General features: G+C 44.1%; 1 long non-coding RNA gene across 1 annotated transcript in view; it reads right to left on the bottom strand.

Moving 5' to 3' along the window:
- The window catches only part of LOC138302192 (uncharacterized), a 127,888-nt gene extending 111,970 nt beyond the window's left edge, over window positions 1-15,918 (bottom strand). Inside the window, exon 1 of the long non-coding RNA XR_011205328.1 lies at window positions 15,822-15,918. This is a non-coding gene — a long non-coding RNA (uncharacterized lncRNA). The remainder of the gene's footprint in view (window positions 1-15,821) is intronic.
- Window positions 15,919-16,719: the final 801 nt, after the last annotated feature.

Below are 16,719 nucleotides of genomic sequence, written 5' to 3'. Positions count from 1 at the left end.
GTCATTTCTGCAGGAGTACTGCGCTGAGGTTCCTCCCTGGAGGCCAGTGCGACAGGCACACATCTCTCCCGAAAAAGGTTGTGGTCGGCATGCAAGTGGCTGAAAGCTGGTTTGCCTTCACTGGCCACTTTCTTGGCAGGCCTATCCATGGGGCCATCTCAAAGCTGTCAGTGGGCAATGGCACTGAGCTGTAGAAGTGGAAGAGATTGGAACACTGATGTAATTGGTTGTGGGTATGTGTTTTAGACAGGCTTTTTGTTCGGCAGTACTGTGGGTGATGTCTCTTCTCTTGTGCACCAAAAAGCAAACAAACAAGAAAAACATTTAGGTGGTCATTATGACCCTGGCGGAAGGTGGAGAAGCGGCGGTAAGACCGCCAACAGGCTGGCGGTCTTTTTTTGGGAATTATGACCATGGCGGTCACCCCGACCCCCTCCCCTACACCCCCCACCACCCCTGACACCCCCCAAAGGTGGGAGGAACCCCTGCCCCAACGCCCAACATCACATCAACCATACACACACGACATGCACGCAGGCACCACCAACACACATACACGCACACACACACTGACATACATGCCAACATCCACACACACAGTCAGACACGCACCCCACATTCAAACATACACAACCATATAGACATACCTACAGTCATACATGCACTCATTCCCAACCTCACAACACCACCGCAAGCATACACGCACTCACACACCCCCACTACATACACACACGCACACCCCCATGCACCCACACAACACACAACACCCCCCCACCCCCTCCCCTAACGGACGATCGACTTACCTTGTCCATCGATCCTCCGGGAGGGAATGGGATCCATGGGGGCTGCTCCGCCGACACCACATCATCAACAGAACACCGCCATGCCGAACCACAGGATGTGATTCGGTGGGTGGTGTTCTGCTGACGTGGCGGTGGAGGTGGAGCAGGCTCCACTTCCCCGCCGACCGCCAGTATGGCTGTTGGTGGCTCTCTGTCCGAAAAAGGACGGAGTGCTGCCAACAGTCCTAATACGCCGAGTGGCAAACCGCCACCACTGGCGGCATTCCGCACGGCGGTCCATCGGCGGTCTTGCCAAAAGACCACCAAGGTCATAATGACCCCCCTAGTGAAACGTGGATTTGCTGCAGTTTGAATTAGTGCAGAAAAAGGCAATATAATTTAGTGTGGTTGGTTACTTAGGTAATAATTTACAAAAATGTATCCAACCATTTTAAAATCAACCCACACCACCATAGCACAAAATGTAATTTCCAATCACTATAAGACAGCTAGTGGTGGGTGGTAAACTCCGCTCTTCCGGTGGAGTTTGAGGAGTTTTATCCACTGCCCACTCTGCTTGGTAATGTTGAGTTCAACAAAAGCTCTGCTTGCCACCGCATTGCGGAGTTTAGCGCCCACCCATAGTTTTTGATTCCAGTGCAGTAACAAAGGCCTCTGCAGTCCCTGTGGTGCGGGGGGGAGGGCTCTGAGCACTAGGGGACTGCCTCAGAACATTACCCTGGCCTGAGAGCTCTTGAGTGCGTCTAGAGGGCAGCCCTCCATGTACTTTGCAGGGAGACCTCTCAAGTTTAGTTACGCTCCTGTTTGATTCTCAGCCTGACCGACACAGAAGCTCTTTGCTGCCTTTTTCATGCCAAATGTAACCGCATTTCCTATCCACTATTGGCAATGCACAGACGTATCAAGTACTATACTCCTTTGGGAGGTGTAGCTAAAATTGGCCACAGTAGTCTGCTTCTGGTTTTGGCTCGTGATTGCTGTGGGCTGCAAGAACTAGTATGAGCTGTGTCGGGACTGCTTGTGTTTATCTCACATTGCCCGCACATATTGCACTAGCAACTGATGAATTGATTGTCAACCTGGAAAGTTCCCTGTGAGAGTGGAAGCAGAGATATAGATAAAGGATTACAGGGGCAAGGTGACAAAATACCCATCATAAACTAGTCGCCATTATGGAATGATTTAATTTAACCAATGCATGGACATGAATTATAACATCAGCTTTTCTAATAGTTCTACAATTTTTTTAGCACAAAATAACCACATACAACATAACTTGTGGTTCTGCAAACCCTCATATCAATAGATTGTAAGAAGGTAGCAAGTAACTGTAAGGAAATAGCCAACTATTTCGAATGCTACACACATCCTTTTCTGGACAGGGGCTGTTTTAGTTCTGTTTTTGCGGCAGCTTCTTCTGACACAGCCACACATGCATAGTCAAGCAAGCTGGAGACCGCTGTTGACTTTGTTCCTATTTGTACTGTAGTCGTGGATGCAGTATTGTGCGAACTCACCCAGACTCCTGCACAAACTAAGGTAAGTCTGCAAGGCTGAAATTGAGGTTAAATTTGCATTGAATATGCGTCCTTTTTTTTTTTTATTTAAATAGTTGCTAATCTCATGCTGCATGCTTTCCAATGCTTGGCATGGCAGGAAAGCATAAATCCACGGAGTAGAACTCCATGAGTTCCGCCCATCGCTAAACACAACATACAGATATAGCTCTTTGCTTTATGTGCATTTATTCTAAAGAAGACACCTGTGGCAATCAGGAAGGTGCATAGGTAAATGGAATATTCGTTAAAAAATGAAGGCTAGTGTTTGCCTATGGCAGGCAAGGTGGGCGGGGGGGGGGGGGGGAATAGAATTATCATTAAAAGTGTGTGTGTGTGTGTGTGTGTGTATATATATATATATATATATATATATATACCTATTGTACCTGCTCTATGGCAGGCAGGGTGTCCAGGAGGAAAAGGAATTACACTAAAACAAAATGAATGCTGTTGTGCAGCTGTGCACCTATGGCAGTTAGGGGGTGGATGAATCAAGGCAAAATGCAACGCAAATAATTGAAAACATGCTAACATGAAATAAAACAAAAAATTAAGATTAAAAAGTTAAAATTGAACAAATTTAGCAATTTAAAAAAATGTAAAATCACAACATTGAAAAAATAAAATAAAAAATACAAATAATAAAATAAAATGAAAAGCAATAATAAATTGCTGATGTTTGTATGGGAGTAGGATAAACCTATTGTGAACCTGTTGTGAGGCAAGGAGGTGGAGATGAGAAATGCATGTAATAATATAAAGCACTGTTCATCACAATCATGTTCATAATATTCATGTACTACAATGAACACCGAGCATATTATTAAACAGATATCACATCCATCCAAGCCTGTGGCAAAAGAATGCTGGCTACCTACACGTAATGGCTGCCAGCCTCATGGTCAAACAACAGCAAGCAAGGAGGCATGAAGAACAAAGAACCCATGCAAGCCTATGACAAAAGCACAGTAGCAGGATACACAAAATGGATACCAGACACATGGTCAAACAACAACAATGAGTAAGGCGGCATTGAGAACAAAGAACACATTCAGGCCTATGGACACAGACTACACAAAATGGCCCCTGGTCACAGGCAATGGAGAACAACGACAAATGGTGGCCTATGGCAAAAGTACCTACACACAAACTAGTCAGAAAAAGGAGGTGTGGTGGCACTGAAGAAAACAAGAACATTAACTGAGCTATAAACATTTTACAACAAGACATATCCTTCCATGGCATCAAATATTAACCCACATATACACTTTTTAGCAGAAAAAAACATGCAGTACAAACAGTAGCCAACTTTTTAAATTTAATCCAATGCCATCCCTGTTGTAAATTATGTTCTAAAAACACAGACTACAGAAACAGTTCTTTCATGCACTGGTGACTAGTACTGACTGGCTACATGGCCCATTGGCAGACGAGGCCATATAATAAAATGAATTAATATTACAAGCGTAACAAACATGGAGAATAGGTACTGAACTGAGAAACATTTTTTTTTAACAAAAGAAGAAAAATGAAATGCAAAAATAATAAACTAGGTCCCTATTCAAACTTCAGGCCATCCAACACAATACAATTTAAAAATCATATAAAAGGAGAAAGAAATACTGATGCATGGCCTATGAAACAAACAGACCCCATATACAATAGTTTACAGGGGATCAACAAACAGATTGTATGGGTGTTGGAGTGGGAAAGAAACACACAGTGCCCAAAAATTAATCATCAGTCTGAGAGTCCTCTTCTGTAATCCCGCGGTTGAACACCAGTAACTTCAGTGGCCTGCAAGACTGCAGAGCAGCTATGGGCAGCCCACGGCCTCATTGATCACAGTACGTTGCTCCCAGCGAGGTGTGTGCTTTGCAGGCGCTGCCGCTGGATGAGCCTCCAGGAAGGGAGTTCCAAGGTCAGGTTCTCCCGACGGGTGCCCAGCAGTCTCCCGTAGGCAATGCTGGAGGTGTGGCTAGCCGTTACCCCGGCAACACTGGTCACAACAGGAAGATGGTGAGTGGGCTGACTCTCTGCCACTACTACGGGATAGTCCTCAATTTCAGCATAAATGCTGGAAGCAGATGCAACCATTCTAGTTTGAAGCTTGCCACATTGTAGGAGCACAAAGCACTTCCCTGGTGAAGGATGAAGCACTGCTCATCAGCACATGATGCTCTATTCTTGTGCAGAGCTGTGTGCTGCTCTCTAGCAGTGGGATGGTAAAAATAAGGACATGATGATGTCCTTTATGACCCTGAGACTCATAAGAACAGGGAGTAAGCCAACAAGCCCTTGGAAGACACTTTGGGGGTACACAAGGAAGCAGGAAGTAGCAGCCAGTATCAGGCCAGCACATTGAAGGCAGATTGCAAAATGGAAGTCCCTCTAATAGCCCACCACTTCAGCAGGCAGAAGGCCATCATAGCAAAGCAATTATCAAAAATTGCAGTCCCTCCTGGAAGCACAGAAGTCCTCCTGGCAATGTGCAAATGAAGAGCCAGCAGCGTCTGATTACAGGTCCCACTCAGTGTTTGATTAGATGGGGTCAGATCCCCAGTACCTATACTGAAAAGAGCCTTAGTTGTAGGGGGTGACTACAAAAGAGCTTTCTGAAGTGCACAAGGATCCCTTTTCATTCTGGCTACAGACTATCACTAGGGGATAAATCAGCCCTTTGTGTGAGGGCAGAACACAACCTATTCAAATGTAAATGTAAGCCACCTCTACTCCTTCATGCCCAGGAATTCTATCAGTATGCAGACAAATCCAGGTGTATCTCCTGTCACATGCAACCCTTCCTGTGGGGTGGCTGTCTGGAGGGAATGCACAAAGTGTAACTGTCATCCAGGAGAGATGTATTGGAGAAAGGCTGCAAAGTACAGTGTTATAAGGACAGAAAAATGCCCACTTTCTAAAAGTGGCATTTCTAAAATAGTAATGTGAAATCCAAATTCTCTCGTAAGGAGGATTTATCAATACCATTCTAAATATACCAAATATGACTTAAGAGGGTATAAGGGAATTCCCAATACTAACGTAAGAGAGGAGCAGGCCTCGCAGTAGTGAACAATGAAATAGGTTGGTTGTCACTACCAAGACATGTAAAACATACAAGTACATGCCCTACTTTACTCTTACACAGCACTCTGCCCATAGGGCCACCTATGGCCTGCCTTAGGGGTGTCCTATGTGTAATGAAAGGGCAGTTGAAGGCTTGGTAAGTAGATTTAAATGCCATGTCAAAGTGGCAATAAACTAAACACACAGGTACTGTGGTGGCAGGCCTGAGAAAGGTTTGACAGGTTACTTCTGTGGGTGGCACCATCAGTGGTGCAGGCCCACTAGTAGCATTTAATTTACTGGGCCTGGGTATATGGTATACCACTTTACAAAGGGACTTACAAGTAAATCAAATATGCCTAACAGGTGTAAACCAATTATACCATATTTAGAGGAGAGAGCACATGCACTTTGGCACTGGTTACAAGTGACAAAGTGCTCAAAGTCCTAAGGCCAACACAAGAAGGTCAGAAAAATAGGAAGAGAAAGGCAAAACATTTGGGGCATCCTTGCAAAAAGGGCCATTTCCAACAGTTGCGGACTTGAGGCAGTCATCTGAGTAGTGCTTATGGTGGCACAAACTGTAGTGGTTGTTTGCTAGAGATCTCCTACAGAGCGGTGTGGTGGTATGGTAATCTGGAAGAGGTGGCTCGAGGGCTTGTCAGAACCCCTTCATTTTAGCCCAGATCTACCTTTAGGGCGTGCCAGGAAGCACCAGCACATGCTGGTGGCTGCACGCAGAGTTAACCCCGATGAAGGGGGTCACACTAGAGAAGGGGAAGAGAGACCCCAGCAAACACATATTTCCAGTAAAGAAGTCTGACACAAGAGGTAATGAAGAGAGGGTTATGGAGCCCCCTTATCCATTACAGAAAAAGGTCAGAGAAAGAAGGCCAGGGCAGTGTGGGGGAGCATTTAGCAAATTAGGGGACATCAAAGGTGGGCACCTCCTAAGGAATGCCAAATCCATTGTGATTGTCTCTGTGAGGTCTCAGTGTTCCCTGAGGGTAGTCAGATACATTTGGGTACATTAACTGCCCCCTTGTCACCAAAGCCCTGTTGTCACAACACTTGCACACTTAGCAGCATAAAAAAAAAGAATTGCATACCAAAGACCCGCTGCCAGAACCTTAATTAGTAGTTAGTCTGTGAAGCAGATGATTAAAAATCTGGAATTAGTTTGTATGTGAAGACAAAGGGCCGGCAAGGTTAAGGAATTAACTTTCCATAATAAGAAATATGCCCTTTTGCTCAAAATTATTTTTTCTTGGTTGATGCCAGAATCCTCAGTAAAGTGAGAGAAGTGTCTCACCTTTCAGAACACTTATCACATCACTCAGCGGTTAGGTTGGTGCTGCTTCTGAGTAAGAAGTCAGATCCCTCTAGGTGGTCTTTAGATAGGAAGATATTGCTCTACAATGTGGTGGTTGTTCAGCTGAGACAGGACATGGCTGGCTATTTTTTTAATAAATGAAGACTTTCCCCTCAACATAGTGTGGGATGCCTTTAAAGCTTTTATCAGAGGGAGGATTGAAAGTATAGGTACATATAAGATAAGAAAGGTCAGCACAAAGTTTTCAAAGCTACAGGGGAGGGAATGTAAGCTTTAGTTGGTGACCAGCAAACCCCTGTGTGGAGCCCAGGAATTCGCAACTCTTAATAGCGAACTCACAGTGGCAAGGGATGATCTAAAAGTTTATGTGGCGGGAAGTTGGCATACAAAGTGGGAGACCAGTAAGCTAGTAAGCTATCCCATTATGAGTACAGGGTTGACTCTGGAAAGCTTCTTGCCTGGAAGATGAAGGTAGATAATACTAGGAATGTTATCAGGAGGAAAGAAGGCCCAAGTACAGGGAGATGGTGTGCCTAGGAGGAAGACATTGAACAGGTTATTTGCAACTTCTATGAAGGGTTATATACTGAGGACTCGCCCTATATCAGTTGATCAAATGGAAAGCTGTTTAAGGGAGACCTTGTTACTGAAACTTCAACCTGTTATGAACTCCGCTTTAAACCAGCAGATGAGACAGGAAGAGGTGAGGGTGGTACAGCGTGAATTAAAAACGAGAAGGCATTAGGTCCGATGGCCTCATAATGAGCTGCATATGGTTTTGGGGAACCAGATACTGGCAATCTTTGTCAGGTTAATAGATTACTTTTTTGTCACTGCTGGGTACCTCACGGGGCTCTTGAGATGAGTCCATAATTACTATGATACTAAAAGCCAATAAGGACCACAAATATTGTGAATCCTTTAGACCAATTTCTTTGCTAACTTGTGACAATGAGACTTCCACACATTTTGGCTAGGAGATTGGACAAAGTGATATGTGGGGTTGTGCACCAGGACCAAAGGGGCTTTGTTAGAGGCTAACAGTTACAAGAGCTGACACATTGGTTGTGGGGGCAGTGGATATGGCAACCATATGCAAATTACAGTTGGCAATTTTAACATTTGATGCTGCCAAGGCTTCTGACAGACTGAGTTGGTTATGTTTGTATTCTGTGCAATGAAATTGGAGAGACACCCCATGTGATAGCCCCTATCGAAGGAAGAGATGATGTATCTTAGCATTCAAGGGATGCAAGATTTAGGTAGAATGGCCCAAGTTATTTTTGATCAAATCAAGACGGACACTAAAAGGTTGCTAAAGTTGTGGATGTGCCTTCTACTTATGATTATAGGGATATCTAATATTATAAACATATCGGTTTTACACAAGTTCACTTTTCTTTTTAATGCAATTGCTTTATCCTTCAGATCAGAGAGGTTTGGGAAATTACAGGGTGAAATCTGTAGTTTTATCCGGGCCTCGAGGGAAGCTAGGATTTCATGGAAAAAGCATTGCCCATGAATTACTAAGGGAGGCATAGTGGCCCCAGACTTTAACATTTACTATTGGGCTGCTCATTTAAAGAATGTTAGAAGGCTGTTGTTGGGTGCATATAGGTCTCATGCTCCAAGCAATGTTAAAGAACATGCAACACATAGACATTTATTTCTTTTATAAACGAGAAGGATCCCAACATTGTTAAAAAGGTGAGATTAAACACCTTTGGTGCAGCGATCTGGCTGTGGCTGCATTTCCTTTATTAACTAGAAGGATCCCAAATTTGTAAAAAAGGTGAGATTAAACACCTTTGGTGCAGCGATCTGGCTTTTGCTGAAAATCAGATACATGCTAGGGATACCATACTATAGTGGCTTTATTCCCATTTGGAATTCCCCTCACACCTTGGAGTGTCTAAAAGATAGTCTAGCAAGGCCCCTGATCGATGCAGGGATAAATAGGTGGGGGCAGACTATTCAGAAAGGGAGTTTGTTATCTTGGAAAGATATGCCTCTGGTAACAGGGGAGGGTCAGTTCAGATTTACTATTACCAGCTGTCAAGCTGGGAGTGTGAAACAATTCAAGAAGCATGGGGCAGTGTCAATTTAGATTCTCAATTATAAGAGAGCTCCCATGTCAAGAAAGAGGTGGCAAAATGGTGCCATTGATACTGGAAGGATTGCAACTTGACTTCATCTTGCCAGAGGAGATCTGGAAAAGGATGCCTGCTGACACTGGAGGTAACAAACTTCTGGCAAGTATCTACGTTAACTTTGTTTGAGTCACTGAAGTCTGCATCTTTAAAGAACCAGTCTTAGCAGGTCCCTTCTCTAGATCTCCGGCAAGATGAAGTCACCTTGCAATCCTTACAGTATCAACCACCTGCTCACCTTGCATAGAGCCTACTGGACCCCACAAAAGATTGATGAGGCTCGGCGGCCAACCCATAAGGAGTTGCAACAAGTGCGGCCTTGAAGGGTTGATGACATACACATGGTCATGCAGTCTCCCTGGATCCAGTTCTTCTGGCAAGATGTAGACAAGGCTCTATCCGAGATATTGGATAGAGAAATTCAGCTGCACATAGCTTTGGTGATTTTTGGTGTCCTTGAGGAGGAAAATGGGTCTATTGTTAAAGTTTCCAAAATTCAAAGACTAGTCCTATTCACATTAGTCATGCTGGCGAGAAAAGAGCTGTGTTTGAAGTGAGCTCATCGTTCTCTCCAGGGACTATGAAATGGGCCCAATCAGTACTGTGGGTTGGTAGGCTCGATAGTAAATGCTTAGTTGCAAAAATGGTGGGGATTTGGTGGACATTAGAGGAATGGTGGGAGAAGTGCAGTCACTCAGGTTGGAGATGTCCAATTGGGAGAGCACACCTGTCCAATACAGCTAACTTTTGTTTGAAAAGGTCCTGCTCAGGTTGATGTGCGCCTGTGGTCTTGATCTAACACCAAGCCCTTACTGGGGTCAATGTCTATATGCTGCTATATAAGGAGAAAACATTTTTTTTTGTTAAACCTATACATGTGGGAATCATGCACGCAAAACCCCCACAAAATGTGTTTTGTGCAGCACAATGTTCAGCAAGAATCGCCACTGGGACAGTTTAATGAGTAAACTTTCAGGGAACGTAAGACAAGGACATGGGATGGGATTTGGAACAAAACACCATACCCTCTCAGTAGGTTTTTTACAAACTGTGGCCGGCCATATGACAATTCATAGGCACAGCAGCAGTTTTTAGTGTGTCTTCAGACTGGGCTTTGGTAGAGATACTTGGTGCTCATACTCATTTGCGTGTTTATTCCACTTCCTTGGAGCTTACACGAGTTCCCACACACCCAATTGTGTGGTATCTGTGGTCACGGCTTGCCTGCGTACCTCATATTCACTCCCTCCTGATCTTCATCACTCAGACTGCATCCCAAGCAGAGCACAGAAACTGTTCTCATTGGGCTCTTGACGAGATACAAGAAACTAGGGATCTGATTTAGAAAAGGGTAGTAAAAGACTATTATTGGAAAAGCAACAGTAATGTCATTTCCTGCACAAGTGTTATTTGCACTCGAGGAATTATCACCTTAACCTTGAAATTAGCTTCAGTCCCCCTAATCTGGATTTCACTTAGGGTTGTATCCGTGTTGTAACATCAAAAAGGAACTTTACTTCTGGAGTGCAACACTGTTCTGTATCATATCTGTCTGTTCATCCTCTTTTTAAACTATCATTGCCAATCTACGTATTGCACCATGGGACACTCCTTGCCATTGAAGCCATCCATGGGGGCTACTCAAGCCTATCCACAATTGCATAACTTGTGGCTTGATTCTGCCATGAATATTACTTAATATCCATATGAAGCTGCGGGAAGACTTGGAGGAGACCTTGGCTATCTCAATTCTCTACTGTGCAGAGGACACTCAATTTCATCTCTGAATTTCATGTTTGGGAATATCCACTGCCATATAGACGTATTGGCACCACTAAGCCCTTAAGGCCCTCCCTCTTCTGAAATACAGTCATGTAAACTGGATTTTTTTCTTCCCCTTTCTCTACTTCCTCTAGTCAATGGTGGTTTACTAACTAACCACACTCACCACATCCCCTACTGTAGTTGTTCTGCTAAATATCCAAGCTTTACTTTTAAATTTCAAATCTCAAGTAGTGTACATTGATAGGTTCCACAATTGTTTTTCTTTTATTTCCCTCTGATTTCTCTCCTTCCACCCAGGTACCCCTGCTCCAGAATTGCATGAGGATAATGGATGCACCACCTCTAAGGTTTAACAACCACAAACTGACCAGGGGTAAGTAGTCAGATAGAGCCTTTTCAGACACTTTACTGTGATGGGCCGTCAGTATGTGGTGGGCATAGTTACTCTGAATATCGCACTTCAAGTGGTCTAGCAAGTAGGGGCTTGGGCAGCAGGCACAACGCAGATTTGTTTTTTAAATGGTGCCTGAATACAGCTTTGACTGAAAGGTCACTGCTCACTGGAAGCTGCTGGCAGCCCTCTCTGCCCAAGAGCAGACATTCCTAACGACTCTGAGCTCAGAAGGAGAATAAAAACTCCACAGCAGAGATTTAAGTGGGCAGGATCAAAAGAGCACGGCGTGCTCATACTTTTTAATTTGACTTTATTTTCAAAGGCAGCTGTCCCGGTGGATGTAGTGAAAGCGAAGGACTCTCCACTGCTCTGAACCCAAGACAAAGACGGAAAGCTGAACAAGAAAAAAGCCTTCTTGAAAGAATGACTTCTGCCTGTAATAACTGTAAATGAATATGTGACAGAACAACTAGGTCCTAAACAACTATAGCCTAAACCACTACTGCTAAACAACTAAAAAGTCTCTACAACTAAGTACTGAACAACTACTGTCTGAACAACTACTGTGTCTGAATAACAATTGCCTGAACAACTAATATATATATATATTCTAAACAACTAATAAACCATAAAAACCAAAAGGAAAACCTTACCTTAAAATTAGTTGTTCAGGCAATTGTTATTCAGACACAGTAGTTGTTCAGACAGTAGTTGTTCAGTACTTAGTTGTAGAGACTTTTTAGTTGTTTAGCAGTAGTGGTTCAGGCAAGTAGTGGATTAGACCTAGTTGTTCAGGATGTTTCCCCACTGTAAATGTACGCATGTAAAGGCCTCTTCGAGCCCTGTATGGGATTTAATTGATGAAGTCATTTGAAGAGTATTCTTTTTGGGAGGTATTGTAGGGTGAGCTGTGGAGTGCGTGATTTTTTAATGGACAGTTCTAAAAATGTTTGCACTAGGTATTGTCTGCATATTAATCAGATCTACATTTGGGAAGCACTTTATGTCACATTCCACTATCTTTTTGTGCACTTTGTGGCTGCCTATCTTATACTGTGTGTAATGCAAGTTTAAAATGATGTATATGTTTTAGAGCCAGGACCTCATAACACTAAAAACACACATCACTATTCCCCACTACACCAACCAGAGTTCAATGCTGTGGCTCCCTGGTTACAAACAGAGATATCTGCAGTGATTGCATCAAGCAATAGGGATTTCTAAAGATAAAATAGTGCACCTTTCACTGATTTGTTTAACCTGCTTTGATTTTTCAATTAAAAGGTGCTGAATGCAAAGTTCAATTGGTTTACAAGACTGACTGAAAGTGTATGAAATGGCGCGGGAAGAGGAGGCATCAATGACATCAATCTGAGCTAAATTTAAGCCATGATATCCAAGGCGGAGGGCATTCCCAACGAATTAGTTATTGACAAGGGTAATGTCAGAGGGCCTGAGCAGCCCTGCCAAGTAACACACATGTGTTAGACTAGCGCATATTAGTGCTGGTATCCGCATTATCACACTAAAATGAGTTAATCATGCATTATATCTTCTCTGACATAGCAAATGTGCGATGAGGCACTGTAGGAATAATTAACAAAATCCACTTGGTTGCCCTTTGGCGTGGTGTTTACTGCCTCCTACCCAGGGCAATTTTTCAGCCCTGTCAGCCTAGATTTAATGCGATGGTTATACTAGTTTGACGTGTGTCACTATGATACTTATAGTCCTTTTGTTTCCACAGCAGCTCGCCATTTTGAAAAAACACAATGCTATTACAATGCCTGGCTTCTTCAAATAGGGCACACACGCACAGAAACTCTCACAAGCCCCTGACAGGAGCGGTAAGGCCCGCTCTCCAAGCAATGGCTCACACCAACTATCCAGCAGCTGTTAAACATTGTTTTGGCCAGTGGCAGGTCTGCCTGATGTTTCCATATAAACGTGTGCTTGGGGGCAGGTGGGTGTTTTGGATACAGGCTAACTCTGCAGACGATCTTCAAGGCGCACTCACACCACTTCCTTCTGAGCCTGTCCACTAGAGGCACAAATGCAAAGCAATTTGTTAATGAATTAGACTGGAATGCTACATTAAACCTGATGTCAATTGCAGTCTGTATGTTTGAGAACACCCCTGCTTAAGGGCTAGAGGAAGGGGGAGGAGTGCTTCTTTATCAAGCAGTGACTTCTGTATCAAAGTTTCACTGAACAAGGTACACACCTCATGCTTCCCAGTTCCATCCCTGGCTAACTCATACACTTCAGGGCTTTCTTTGCATTCTGGGACTTGTACTCGTAACTTTCTAACGATATAACCAAGATCAAAAGTCTCATAAGGCAAAGAAAATGTGTGGACTAGCTTGTGGATTAGCTACTCAGGCATAAAACAGGGAGATGTTGGTGCTGTGAGAAGACTACACATTAAAACACAGCATGATTAAAAAGACTATGCTTAGTTAAAAAAAAATCTGTGATTTATTTTAGTGGGAATGCATCACAGGAAAAGTGATCTCTTGCTGAAATGCTCGTCACGTATATCTGGTATTTAAGGAGCATACGATTCCCACAGCAACAAATTAGCCTTCCTCCTCTGGTGAATTTGTGGTCATTGATTTGAATAAGAGCAATAGCAACTCTCTGAAATGTCAAAAGTGTGTTACGTGAAGTGCTAAGTAAACATGCATTATTGCTCTAACCAACATTAATTGGGCTGTCAGTTATTTGTGCTTCACACATTTTCTGCTATATCTACTCAAGATAAAGTGGCACTCAAAATGTCACGCATGTGGATGCAAATGTCACTCACAGGCACCCCCACATATATAAATGTCACTCATATGCATACTGAAAACTTGCCAGCTAAGCTTGAGCTTGATTCAAAGGCCCGGGTGAAGTACGGCCTTTGAATCAAGCTCAGGCTCTCCAAATTCAATATCTTCAAACTTCTCTGTGAAAAGGCACAAAATTCTGCAGGAAATACTGAACAGCCATGTTTCTTTGGACAAATTGTATCAGCGAGGGCTACCCTCTAGAATACAGGGATTAGATATATATTCCCCTCGATCCTTTGTCCTGTCAGCGCCATCTTCCCATGACGTCATTTATTTTTAATCTCTACTGAGTACCACCCACGTACAACAATTGAAGCCTCAGCGAGGATCGTTTTCTCTCATTAAACCACAGGTCAGTGACGGAACTGAATGGGTTAAGCCTCAACGCAGAGATGTTCAGGAAGCTGCATGTCACACGTTTGACTATTGACACGGCCTACCAGCTTTTCATCTTTGCAAAGTCAATATAGTGACCATTAGGCTTGATAAGCATTACAACTAACTGCCTACAACAGCCAGTTCAATGGGCAGTGTGCCTAGATAAAGAAAACGCCCACGCTATAGTGGAAGGCGCTATACAAATCCTGGTAACAACAGTGGCTAGCAATATTCTGCATCATGCATGCACTGTGGCATCGATCCGTGCCCACAATTTTAACATACGTACATTTCAATAAGTGTAAAACAGTTTTCAAATTTCTGCACAAAAATTATGAATTGAACCTTACTTATTTAGGCAAGGTCAGATGCACACAAAAGTGCGCTGGTGAAATAACCACACATTTAACATTTTGCTCAGACAGCAATTGGCATACGAGTTATTTGATGATGGTTAGGAGCTGTGTTGGAAACATTGGCAGTGTTGTCAGGGGCAGTGTATGGCGCAAGCTGGCTTGGCCCCTGCCAAGGGCCCTAACACACCTTTTTTTTTTAAATCAAGCATGCACGCACCTAAGCGCTATTCATCTCCTTCCTGGCAGGTGAGTAAACTTATGTACATTTAGGGGAGCGAGCTTGTACCCTATAATAACGACCACATACATATTCTTTGATAATAGACGGTGTGCGTAAAGCAGTGCTTGAAATGGAAAAATAGAAGTGCAGGTACTCTGTGCCAGAGTACCTGCGTGTTTCAGAGAAGTGCTGGTACTCTCCCTCTCAAAATAAAAAAGTGCCGGTACTCAGTACCGGCCCATTTAAATGACTGGTGTAAAGTTATACACGTTTTCACAAACCTCGAGGTGTAAGTCTGACCCTGGTTTGCCCTTATGCGAGGTGCGTCGTACTTGGGGAAGAGTGTGAATGCCGGCCCCGGTTCCCCTGGTCCCGCGGCCTTTAGATGCACCCCTGGAACTGCTGGAGGATTCTTGTGAGTGTGGTGCAGAACCCCTCGGACGACACGTAAAGGGGGCCCGGGAAAGGTCCTAGACCCCTCACTGCACAAGGCACCATTGGTATGATGAGGTATAGTAGTGCTGTGCAGAACAGGCATGAAGGCATGTGGAGCTCTGAAAAGGCCGGGCTGCGGTGACCAGACCGCTTATCTCAGCTCCATCGACTCGACCAAGTGATCTGGTCGTATATCAGGGGGCAAGTCCAGATGAGGGCTCCCAGTGTCATGAGGGTCAGCACATGGGTCGGCAGACCATGCAAATATGTTAAAAGAGCACCATTACAATAGGGCAGCTAAATGCCCTTGGAAGGTTCCAGAGACAGGGCAGCTGGAGTAACTGAAAATTCAAACGCTCACCGTCTGATACGTCTCAGTACAGAACATTCGTCCTCACTTTACCTCCAGGCCTGATCCGAGCATAGGAGTTGTGACCTGACCGCAAATCGCAAACGGAGGGACGGAGGAGTTGGGGAGGATGGAGCGAGGTAGGGGATGGATACTTACCTTTTCCCGTGGCCGCTGCATGCAGATCACGTCGTGGTCAGCCAGCCTCGTGTACACCTCAATCCTTTCCCAGCTACTCCCAGAATGAGGTGGGGCCATGGAGGCTTGTTCCCACCCACCCTGTGACGAAGGGCTACAGTGCTACACAGCCTTGCTGATTGACAACCAGCTTTGGAAACCCAGGGCTTATGCTAAAGTGCCCAGGCTGTTTCCTTTGACCGAGGCTTCAGTGCGTCATAAGAGGCAGTACCTTACAGTGTTGTAGGCTGCCGGAGGCCAGGGCTGAGATCAGGTAAGCCCTATAAATCCTGCGACGCCCAGCACATGTGCTGTAGCACATTTGTCTTACAAAAGTGCCTGTAGTTTTGCCTGACCCTCGCGCAGAGCGAGGGTCACACTGTTATGAATGATGCAGAAATTGAAGCTGGGGCGGAGCCCTGCCGCCCTAATGAAGAAACCGCCACTGCCTTGAAGCTGAAACAAGGCCACAGTCAGTGTGGTAATTAAGGTAGACATGTGATGTGCAGGGGTCACTGCTTCCCAGTGTTAGTTTATTCTAAGCAGGAGTATTAGCATAGCTGCAATTAAAGGGGCTGTCCTTTGAAATGACAAAAAACTTTAATGGAGACAATGCCTGTTTTAGAAATCACATATATTGTGGTGCTGACTTGATCTTTGAAAGTTCTGAGGCCTAATTCTTACCCTCAGTTGTAATGAGCGACCTAAGTGAGTAAGCCAGACCTCTTATAGGGGGTTTCTACCTCCAACAAAAAATTGAAAAAAATGGAGGGAAATCATGCATTTAAAGTCACAATTTTGACTTAATTTGCTAAAATGCTATAGGCATGAAAAGGCATGAATTGAATATTCAAATAATTTCATGGTGTGCCAAGCGAAT

The sequence above is a fragment of the Pleurodeles waltl genome, chromosome 6, assembly GCF_031143425.1.
Source record: "Pleurodeles waltl isolate 20211129_DDA chromosome 6, aPleWal1.hap1.20221129, whole genome shotgun sequence".
In the NCBI taxonomy this organism is placed as follows: Eukaryota; Metazoa; Chordata; class Amphibia; order Caudata; family Salamandridae; genus Pleurodeles; species Pleurodeles waltl.
This window is presented reverse-complemented; position numbering and strand designations above follow the sequence as displayed.